This window comes from Melospiza georgiana, chromosome Z (assembly GCF_028018845.1).
Source record: "Melospiza georgiana isolate bMelGeo1 chromosome Z, bMelGeo1.pri, whole genome shotgun sequence".
NCBI lineage: Eukaryota > Metazoa > Chordata > Aves > Passeriformes > Passerellidae > Melospiza > Melospiza georgiana.
In genome coordinates, this window is record NC_080465.1 from 83,200,555 (window position 1) to 83,212,469 (window position 11,915).

At 38.9% G+C, this 11,915-nt stretch overlaps 1 long non-coding RNA gene across 1 annotated transcript; it reads left to right on the forward strand.

The window, feature by feature from the left end:
* The first annotated feature begins 6,233 nt into the window (after positions 1-6,233).
* LOC131095853 (uncharacterized) lies at positions 6,234-9,373 on the forward strand. Its single transcript, XR_009115922.1, has 5 exons — positions 6,234-6,294; positions 6,985-7,060; positions 7,184-7,493; positions 7,833-7,950; positions 9,104-9,373. It is a non-coding gene; the product is annotated as an uncharacterized LOC131095853 (long non-coding RNA).
* Positions 9,374-11,915: the final 2,542 nt, after the last annotated feature.

Below are 11,915 nucleotides of genomic sequence, written 5' to 3' on the forward strand. Positions count from 1 at the left end.
CGCAGCGCTCTGCATGCAGTGCGCCTGTGCAGACAGCAGGGGGCGCTGTGCCTGCAGTGCGCCGGTGCACACGGCAGGGGGCGCTGTATAAAGTATAAAATATCAACTATCGATAAGAAGGGATAAAAGCTCTCTGTCAAGTGCAGCTGTAGAAAATTTCAGGCTCCCAGGGAATAAATCGTTTTCTTTAAATCATTTTCGTTTTGGAGTTTTTTTTACTCCCAGGTAGCCTGAAAGTTACTACTGCTGCTTTTTTATTCTAAAGCTAGAAAGGAAAACCAAGATTAGAAATGCAGGGAAAGAAAGAAAGAAAGAAAGAAAGAAAGTAAGAAAAAGAAAAAAAGGAAATAAGGAAAGGAAATGAAAGGAAGAAAGAAGGAAGGACAGGAAGGAAGGGAGGAAAGAAGGAAGACAGACAAAAAAACCCCAAAAACCAGGAGGGCAAGGAGAAACCTGGGGAAAAAAAAATAAAAAGAAAAGAAAAAAGAAACCAACAAAAAACAAAGCCACAGAAAAAAACCTCGGGATGGGCGAGAAACACCCCCCCTCCCTGAAAAATCCAAGCTGGGCAAGAAACATCCCAGAAATACCACAAAAAAAAAAAAAAAAAAAAAAAAAAAAAAAAAAAAAAAAAAAAAACCAACAAAACAACAGGGAAAAAAAAAAAAAAAACAAACCTGAAAAAAAAAACAAGGGGGGCAAGGAAAAACCAGAAAAAACACCAAGATGGGCAAGAAGAAACGAAGAAAAAAACCCAAGAAGTGCCAGAAAAAAAAAAATCAAGAAACAAGGCAAGAAAGAGAGGCAATAAAGGCCACAAAAAATTCAAGAAAAAACCCAAGACATGCCAGAAAAAGGTACGAAAATGGTTCTGCCAGGTGCGATCAAGGTGAGCGGGGTCAGATTCAGGTCCAGGAGATGAACAAGTGTCAGATTAGTTTGGGGCACTGCTGTGCAATGCAGCCGTGACAGGATTTATGTTTAAATATAGTTTAAATAAATTGGGGATTGTTTGGCTTTTATTGGGGTATAGGCTGGAGATTTCATAAAAAATATAAAACTAGAAATCCAAATATATCATCTATATGTCGATATCAATAAATATTTAATATATATAAATATCAGTAAAAGAAATCTATTGTGTCAAAAGAATATACCTATTATTATATAAAAAGGTATTCTCTCCAATATACATAATATCTATAAATATAACAAATGAAAATTACAAATATAGATGTGAATAGAATTATGACAAACAAAATTATATTTAAAATTTTAAATGTGTTTTAAATAAAGGGGTGTCTTTGCTTTTTATTTCGTTCGAGGCAGGGGTTTTAATTCTAAATAATATAAGTACTATAGAAATGTAAATCGACATACAGAAATATATAATAAATATATAGAGATACAAAGATATAATGCCAAACTATGAATAGAAATCTATGTAAGTAACATGAAGAGATGCAATATAGAATACAATTTTTATTATACAGTAATTTAAATTCTAAATATAAATGCGAATATAATTGTGAAAAATATATGATGGGGGCTCGGAGCAGCCCAGGTGTGAGCTGTAATGATGATGGGGGCTCGGAGCAGCCCAGGTGTGAGTGTGAGGATGATGGGGGCTCGGAGCAGCCCAGGTGTGAGTGTGAGGATGATGAGGGGCCGGCTCCTGCCGGGGCGAGGCTGTTTTAGGGGGAGGCTTTGCCTCAGCTCCCTTTTGCATGGAGCTGCTGAGTGGAGGGGTTTATGGGGCGCTCCCGGCGCTGTCTCATGGAAGGACTGCGAGAGCTTCCCACAGGGTCGGGGGCAACACCTGGATTCGCGCTTGGGTACGTGGAGCATCGCTTAAAGGAGGTGCCGAGGGACGAATCTTTGTGCCGGGGAGCAGCGGCCGAACAGGTGAGCCCGTGTGGGTTCGGAGCGGGGAATTTTCTCCTTCCCCTTTGCAATTTCATCTTGCCAGTCCCTCCCCGGGTCCCCAGGAACAAAAATGGAGCTTATGAAGACAAAAGGAATTAAGGAGAAGGAAGCAGCTCCTCTTCTTTTATTGTCTGCGTTTGACCTGAGGGGATCCCTCTTGACTTGTGGTTTTAAGGGTGTTGATTGCAGGAAAAGCTGCATTTTCCAGGCGGTTAGGGGTATCCCGGGGGTGACAGGGAATCCCTGCGTTCTATTCTAAGGGGAATGGGAAAAGTATTCTTGTGGTATTCTGGGTTTGATTTGAAGGCAGCCACCCCATTTTCACCACCCTCGGGTTTAAATGGAGGGGGCAGCCCTGGTGTCCCTCCTTTTCAAGGGTTTGAATGGAGGTCGAAATCGCCCTTTCCCATCAGTCGAAGGCTTTCATTTGGGGAGCGCCCCTTCTTTTCTGCTCTCCTAGGGGGTGAAATTGGAGGGGAGAACACATTTCTTTGCCCTTGTTGAAGTGAGGTGCGCCCCGTCTGCGGTTTCGGGGTTGGCTTGCGGGAAGCCGCAGCTCCGGCAGCGTTTGCAGGGCTGCAATGGGGCTGTGCCGCTGCATTGGAGGGCGCTGCCCGTGCCCGCGGCCCGGCGCGGAACGTTCCCGCTCGGGAGCGCTGCTGGCACGGCCCGGGCAGCTGCCGGGGCGCACGGGGGATTCGGCGCGGCCGGGCCGGCCGAGGGCGGCAGTGGCGGAGCCGCGCCGGTGCGAGCCGTGCGGAGCCGAGCGGAGCCGGGCCGGGCCGGCCAAGGGCGGCAGAGGCGGCGCGGGCGCTGCTGCGCCGGCCCGGGCGGTGCCGGCCGCTCCGTCCGCTCCGGGCGCGGGGCTCGGGCGCCGCCGGTAGCCCCGGGCCCGGTGCCGGCCCCGCCGGGCAGGGGCAGCGGGCGGGGCTCCCCGGGACGGCGCCGGCCCCGCGCGCCGGAGCGGCCGCCGCAGGAGCCGCTTTCCTGCCGGGAGCCGCGCTCCGTCCGGGGCCGGCAGCGAGCGCGGGGTTCGGCCGCTCCAAGTTCGGCGGTGCCGTGGCTCGGAGGCGCTTTGGAGGCGTCGATGGCATCGCTGGGTTCGGTTTGCAGCGGGTGTCCGCTAAGGGGTACGGTGTTCTTCCTGAGCGGCACGGTTCTCGGTGCCGGTAGGGATGATAAAGGTTCGTTTCGGATTGGGTTTTGTAGTCGGATATATATTTTTTTGCCGGGGTATTATGTTTAGAAGGGCGCGCAATGTTTTTTACGGGTCGTAGCGCGAAGCAGCGGTTCGCATTTTAATTCTGTTGCGGTGGCTTTTATTAGCGTGAGTGTGTAGTGTTTGTTTTGGGGGGCTTGGGGAAGCGTCCTGTCGTTCATAGCAGCGGGTTTTTAATCTCGATAATTGCATGTGTGTTTATCGTCTTCCAGGGCTTTTATTTGTTCGGTTTGTTTGATTGTAGTGTATGTTTTATGGTTACGGGTAATTTGGGGGACATTGTTTATGGTTACGTTTGTCTTTAGTCTTTGTGTTTGTTTCTAGGTGGTATTTTTATTTTGATAGCTTGAGGCACTATGGGTTTATTCAGTTGGGAATAAGTTTTTTGTTGCAGATTTCAGTTTATTTGGTTTTTGGTATTATTCTTGTTGTTGCTTTCTTTATTTTCTTTTTTTGGTTGTTGTTGTTGTTGTCTTTTAATGTATTTGAGTATTGTTTATCAGGGTTTATTTTGGGAACGTGGGTATTTATATGGTGGGTTTTTAAAGTATTTATTTATTTGGGTAGTTAATTTCTTAGTTTTTAGTGGTTGAGATGTTTTTCCATTTTGTTAATTAGTTCAGGTTTAAAGTTATTTTTACAGAGGATTGTTTATTCTTTGAGTTAGTGTAGAGGTAGAATTGCGTTGGTTTTTTCTTTTTTAGTAACGTTCAGGGTCAGTGGCACTGTCTTGAGTTTAGTAGATTGGTTTGACTTTTTTTTAGTACTTTTTGTAATTTGCTGTGTGTGTTTCTAGAGGATTTTCTTTTATTTTGGTTCCATTTTTCTGTCGTGATGAGAATTGTTATTGGAAAGAGTGTTCTTTGTTTTTTCGCTGACACTTGTTTGGCTGTTGGAGGTATCTTGATGTTTTTGGAAGATATTGGTGGGAATTTGATGCTGTTTGTTCTGTCATTTCATTTAGGAATTGGATTTTAAATATACAATTATGACTCTAACTATATTGAAACAAAAGAAATAGATGTGTAGCAATGGGAATGAGCCAATTTTATTTTTATATATTCGGTCAATTTTTAAAATTTAACATGTAACATGAGTCATTATATGTTACAATAAGTTATTCTAATTTTAATCGAGTATTGTGTATGTTTTTAGATATATGAATAGAGAATATAAATGTAAATACAACCCAAACAAAAATACAAATATATAAATGTATTGCAACTATATGCAGATATATAAAAAATTAATAATAAATTGTAAATATAAAATAACATAAATTGATACAATATATAATACAAGTGATACTGCATATATTTTATGAAAAATATTATAGGAAATGGATATAAAATAGATATAAATACGGATGTGATATATCTATCTATCTATATCTATCATTTGTTGTATATTATGATAAATACAACTATAACAAAACATTTAGGTAGTTTAAAATAATGGATGGTTTTGTTTTTTTCTTTGCCAAAGCAGGGGTTTTCGTGTAAAAATTACAAATACAAATAATATAAAGGTAGAAATATGAGTATAGAAATATATCATAAACACGTTAAAGATTTATATAAAAATTAGAAATATAAGGAAAAATAAGTTGTAGCAGTAGATACGGTAAATAATTTAAAAAATATTTCCCGTATATTTTTTGAATAAGGTGCATATTATATATAGTTGTTAATATAATACATCAATATAAACGATAAATATATATAAAATATCAACTATCTATAAGAAGGAATAAAAGCTCTATGTCACGTGCAGCAGTAGAAAATTTCAGGCTCCCAGGGAATAAATAGTTTTCTTTAAATCATTTTCGTTTTGGAGTTTTTTTTTTTTTTTACTCTCGGGTAGCCTGAAGGTTTCTACTGCTGCTTTTTTATTTAAAAAAATATCCTTTTTTAAAGGTGGAAAGGTAAACCAAGATTAGAAATATAACAAAGGGGAAGGGAAAGGAAAGGAAAGGGAAAGGGAAAAGGAAAAGGGAAGGGAAGTGGTGAAAAACAGAGTGAAAAAAGTAAAAAGAGTTGGAGGGAAAAAGAGAGGGCATTGGGGAGGAGCGGTGCTGCCTCAGGTCCTTCCCCGCCCGGGGGCGAAGGACCCGTTTGATGCCCTGGAGGGACTGCAGCTGCCGGTGGCTCCCGGGGGACGGAGCGGTGGCTGCCAGCCCGAGACTCCAACTCCCGGCAGGCCCTGCTGCTGGCGCGGCGTGTGACGCAACGGGCGACGCGGCCCGGCATTTTTCTCTAAATCGGCGGTAAATACAGCTGAGTAAAATTAGCTTGGTTTTCTTCCTTCTTCTGTAACTGAACTGTTTTTATTAAAAATCCTATTTGAATATGTGGAAAAAGTGGGGATGTCCTGTAATATATCGTCGCTTTTCTTGTTTACAGGGTACTGAGAAAATACGTCTCCCTTAGAGTCCCACGGAAAGGTTCTCAGTGCGCTCTCTATCAAGGTATGTATTTACAAATAAGTGATCCCTTTAGATATTTGCCTGTGTACCTTTTCCTGTAATTCAGAGCTTGCGTTCTGTGGGTTTTATGATAAACCTGTAAAACATGTAAAAATGGTTTTGCAAGTCTTAATCGTTGAAGGCAGCAATAAGTGGATTTAGAGCCTGTTCTTGACCAGACAAAGAGAAAAAGTGTGACTTTGATGCTGAACTTGTCATTTTTCATTTGACTTGTCTTGAATGATTTAGGAATAGAGAGAACTAGAAAAAGAGAGAAATAGAATTGATTATTGAGCACTCCTCAAATGCTCACCATGATTCAGTGTAGAGCCAAAGGGAAGGGTGATGGAAGAGAGCTCTGTGCTTTGGAAGGAAATAAATTTAAACCTGACCTCCTCACAGAGTCTCACTAACTTCTTTTGTTTTAAAATACAAAATACGATTAGGAAGTGTTGGAAGTTAGTGTTTTGGGAAAGAAACGGCAGTTCCACAGAACATTCCATTTCACAGAGGCTCTGGGAACGCTTCATGTTGTAAGTGCTGTCACTGCAATCAGTTGGTGGTTCAGCCTTGAAACGTGCACTTGGCCTTCTATAAAGCACTGTTTTGTTTGCCTTTCAGTGCTATGAGTCTTGATAGATTGGAGAAGAGCCCAAGAGAAATTTTTCATCCCTTGATATAAAAGGTAGGAAGTGACTTTTTTAGGTTTGGTTCTTTTTCTTTGTTATTTTCTGGAAATAAAAGTAATTAAGTATAGGTACTACTGGTTTGTTTCTTCCAGTAGCAGGTGATAACAATAGCAGTAGTACTAGTAAAAATAATAATAGAAATAATAATAATAGTAATGTAATACTACGTAAACTGTCTTTATCCATTGAACTGGCCATTTCAAATCAAAACTTCTAAACACAAATCAAACCATCATCCTTGTAGAATCTTTCACAGCAGCGGGCTAAAGATCCTGGTTTTGTTGACAGGATTTATTGGTTCTGGAAGAACAAGAGGGAAGTACAAGCCTAACTACTTCTAGCTCACAGAGCCGTCCAGTGAACCCAGCTTTGTGTTTTGGTGGGCTTGTGATGACTTTGAAATCAATTGCTCATTCCAGTAAAAAAAATTCATGTTTTTTTGAACGTGACAGCAGAAATAACTTTAGGCACCAACTGAATAATAATAGATCACCAGTTTAAGTTAAAAATTCATGCTATACTATCAAAATTTAAAGGTAAATTATTATGTGTTAGGTGATGGTATAAAGTGTATGTTCTAATGTGTAATGCAAAGATACTTACGTACCTGAAAGTCCTTAGAGGAAACAAATTTTTATGTCTGCTGTTTGATTGTTTACCATACGATATTTGGTTTCATTTCCCAGGGATCGGTGAATTTTAACTTTGGAGTCCCCTATGCTAAGGATGCTCAGCTTACAGGTGATGAAATGTTCAGTAATGGTGAGTTTTTCACCTTCTCTTTAATTGCTATGCTGATCTGAATAAGAAAAAAAAAAAAAACAAAAGCAAGAGAAAAAAAAGGATAGTTTATTATTTTTTACGCTGTTATGTTTGTTTCCTCAGTATTTGCTGCAGCTCTGCTTACCCAAGCTTTGGGTTCCTTCTGTCCCACTGGGAGTTGCCCAATTTGGTTGCATCTGGTGAAATTCACCCTGAGACCTTACAGAACCAGCTCCAACTACATGAGAGCCATTTGCAGTTCTCTCCAGACGCCTGGAGAATGGGCGACGTTTCTGAGGATCCGGCGAGCGTGCTTCTGTCAAAACTCAGTCTGTGAAATTCCTGGGGAAAACCCTTCTGTGTCCTGAAGGGTTCAAACTCTGGTGAGGATCCAGTTATCAGGTGCTCACCTGGATGGTTCCAGCTCCCAAAGGTAACACTTGTACTCTTGCCCTGTAGTTTACATCTATTGTATTTTTGTTATTTTCAAGATTTTTTGTCTTTGCAAAATATTGTGCATTTCACTCTTTGGAACCTCTCAGATGGTTCTTTGGTGCAGCACCACCCCGTGGGACACTTGGCTGCTGTCCTGAAGGGGTTGGTGGCTAGAATTGTAAATCCTGGCGAGTTTATAAGTCTTCTGTCCCCAGGGAGGTGTCATGCTTTGTTTACTTTTGTTCTGTTGGTTAGGCGCTGCTTCTCGTTGCAAGTATGAATTTCAAACTGCCCTGTTCTTATTTTAACTGTTTTCCTGGTTCTCTCCCTACGGCAGGGAAAGACTCTCGTATCCTTGTCGTCGGGCTCAGTGCTGTCCAAGAAGATACAGAGACTAAAAAAATCATAAGAAGCAAAATATGACTGCAGGGAAAAGAAGCTGGAGAGAACAGAAGGTGATATTGTTATCCTTACCCTGTATTAGAGACATCCGCTGTGCTTTGATGCTGGCAGCTGCCAGGGGCTTGTTAGCTCTTTGTAGGCAGGTGTAGGTGTTCACTTGTAGGTTTTTTCTCTGGACAAGGCAATTCAAACTTTGCTCAGCTGATATTTGCAGATTACTCTCTAGCACAGTCCAGCATGACATTTCTGAATGTTGTAAAAATACCATGTTACTTGGAAATTGCTAATGAAGAGAAGCTTTAGGGGAAAATAAGATTTCAGGGTTGGAAGATGTGAGAAGAATTGTGTGGGGATGTTAGACTGAAGTAAAGCACTCTTGAAGCTGGACTGGCACGCTGGCAGGTCCCCTATTAAACAGTAGTGCTGAGATTAGCCTGGGGGTTGCCCATTGTTTCTGTAGAAATCAATGTTTCCTGGTCTTGAGAGGTAAGCTGCTTTGAAAAGCTGGAAGGTGCAGCATGCTGACAATCTCCGTGCTTTGGATTAAAAGTAGATTTCAGAAGGGTCCTAGGCTTTTGTCTTTTCCTAGAAGTCGATGTAATCCTGTCGAGGAGTTTTTAGTTCTGTGTTGCCATGTCATCCATCAGAGCCCTGTTGTACTAATCTTCATACAAGTACAAAACAAAAAATCAGACCCTGTCCCAAGCACTTAGAGGCCAGAACACGATTTCCTCGGGCTGCCATTTGGGTGCCATCGGTACTCACCACGAATTGAGCCCTCTGGCTCTGACAGAGCCCCTGGATGCTGACGGAAGGGGGCTGGTCACAGACCCTGGAGGTGCCTGTCCCCCAGGGAGGGAGAGGACGAGGCAGTGTGGCCTGCAGGGAGGGTGTCGTCCCCAGAGAGCAGCCGGCGACTCCATGCCTGCCCGGGGCTGCGGGTGCCCCCTCGGGGTGGACGCCTGCCCTCAGGTTTCCCTCTGGGCACCCGGGGAGGGAACCAGGTCCATCCGTGTGGCAGCTGCAGGGCCTGCAGGCTCTGGGCCCTGGAGCCGAGTGAGCCTGAGCTGCTGCATGCTTGCTGTGAGCTTTGGGGTGAGCGTGCATCACTGCAGGCCTGGGATGGATTGAAATGCGCTGAGGAAAGCACAGGGAGGGAGGGAGGGAAGGAAATGCTCTGTTAACATGTGCCAATTCTTCTGTCAGACTCATCACGGCGGGACAGCGTGAAGACTGAAAGTGTAAGAAGATGTGGAGGGAAAGAGAGAATCTGACAGGAGCATCGGACGCACGAGTGCAGGAATTTTGCTTTTTTGCTTGGATGTAAACTCAGGCGTTGAAAGGAATTTGGGAGTGAGAAGGGACATTTCAGAAGGAGAAGAAGCAAAAGAAGTTGTTGTTGTTGTTACAGTCCTGGCAAAATCTTTTGTTCTAGCTAATAAAAGAAGTTAGTTTAAAAAACAAAAAGGAAAAAATGTAGTGGTTTTTTTTTTTCCTTCACTATGATATTCATTGGTGGTATATGGTGTGTTGTTTCATTTCTTGGTAGTATTAAGTCTGTGTAAATTGTTTTTTGAGTGAAGCTGACTTTCTGGATGGGTTGGTTTGTATTTGAGGCAGGATTAATTTCAATAGGATTCTTTCATAGATTTCTGATGGGTATTACTGGGATTTTGGTTTTGTTTGCTGTATGTATAAACATAGAGCTTTGGTAGGGCCAGCTGGGCGTCTGGAGTTTTGGGTGTGAATTTATTAGATGGCTTTTGTTAGATGCAGTTTTTAATTTTTGAAATGTTTTTCAGTGTAGTGGTTTTAAGGTGGTTTTTAAGAATTCATTGTATTGTTTTCTGTTGTTTGTAGTTGGTGTATGATAAGGGATGTGGTGTGACTTTTTGAACATTATGGTTTTGGTGTTCCTAAGTTCTGATTTCTTTGTGGTTCAATATTTTTTTTTATTTTTATTTTTTGGGACAGGGGCATTTATATGGTGGGTTTTTATAGGCAATATGTTTTTTAATTTAGGTAGTGATATTTTTTAATATTTTAATAGTTTAGGTTTTTTATTTTCATGGTTTTAATTATTTTTTTTAATTTTTTCAAATAACTTTTATAGATGACATGTTATTATTTGTGCATTAACATAAAGGTAGAGCTCTGGGGACTTTTTTTAGTAATGTTTAGGGTCAGTTGTGCAGTTTTGAGTCTAGTGCGTTGGTTTGATTTAATTTTTATTGGGTGTTTGTTTTTATTAGCAGTTGTGTCATTTTCAAGGTGTGTTTGAGTTTTTTGGGGTTTTTGAGATACTGGTTTAGGAGGAAGTTTATGATGAGCATGTGCGGAGGTTTTGGGCTACTTTATAGTGGGATTTGAAATTTATTTACAGTTAGGTTTCTTTGAGTTTTTATTAGGGTTCAATGACGTTGTGGGATGTTTGTTCCATTAGTAACAGAAATAGGTTTTGTTTTGCTGTGCTGCGATGGGATGGGCGTGTGCTGCGTGCCGGCGCTGACAAAGGTACAGTATTGTTGTGGCTCTGGTGTGTCGGGTTAATGAACTGACATGGGTTAATATAGAGATGAAAATAGAAATAAATATAAATTTAAAAGTAAATATAAAATTAGAGTGGTAAACATAAATATAGATAACAGATACATACATAAAACTATAATACATGGTATATAATTGTAACATGTTATCATATAGATAAATGATAGTCTATTATATATAGATATATATACACCAAGATATATAAATATAGATTGTAAATATAAAAATATTTAAATAGAGTTAAAGTAAATTGGGGGGTTTTATTAGGGTATAGGCTGGGGTTTTTAAAAGATAGAAATAAAATATAAATTCAGATATACAAATGTATATAGAAATACAAATATCTATACATATTTAATTTAAACAAATATAAGTAAAAAATAAATATATAATACAGAAAATATATATCTATGATTATATTAGAAGGTATTCTCTCTAATATATATAATATCTATGAATAGAATAAATAAAAATATCCATATAAATATCATTATAATTTTGAAAAAATAAATTTACTTCCTAAATTTTAAATCTGGTTCAAATAAAGGGGTGTCCTTGGTTTTTATTTGGTTAGAGGCAGGAGTTTTATTTTAAATAATATAAGTAATATAGAAATGTGGATCTTAAGATAGAAATATATAATGAATATATAAAGAGAAATTGCTAAACTATGCCTATAAATTTAAATATAAAGATATGTAAGTAATATGAAGAGTTGTAGTATAGAATATAAATAACATTATATGGCGATATAAATTATAAATGGGAATATAAATATAAAAATATGTAAATATAGTTTAAGAGAAAGGGAATGTTTTGGCTTTTATTTAAGTAGAGGCAGGTTTTTTATTTTGAATATTATAAGTGTTCCAGAAGTAAAAATCTTGACGCAGAAATATTTAATCAATATAAAAAACATGAATAAAAATATATGAAAAATATAAATACCTACTCGCATCGGATGTAATATAGAATATAAATTTATTTATAAATTGACATTGGTAAAGATAAATGCATAAGTAAGCAATAGACATTAAAATACATTAATTATATATTATATTTATTATATATATAATATATATTAATATACAATAATTTATTATATTACATTGTATATACATTATATATTATATCTATAAATATATATATTATATAAATTAATATACATTATAAATATGAATATAAGAATGGAACATGAGGATAAAATCTATTTAAATATTGTTTAAAACAAAGGTTGGGCTTTTTTATTCTTGTGTTAGAGGCAGGGTTTTTATTTTAAATAATATGAATGTAGATATTATTGTTATATATTTCTAAATATTGAGATATACAATCAAGATATAAATATATAACCGCAAAATATAAATAAATACAAATAATAGGAAGAGATGTAATGAAGAATACAAATAACAGTATACATAAGTATACATTTTAAATGTAAATGTGAATATGAACCTGAAAAATAGAATTT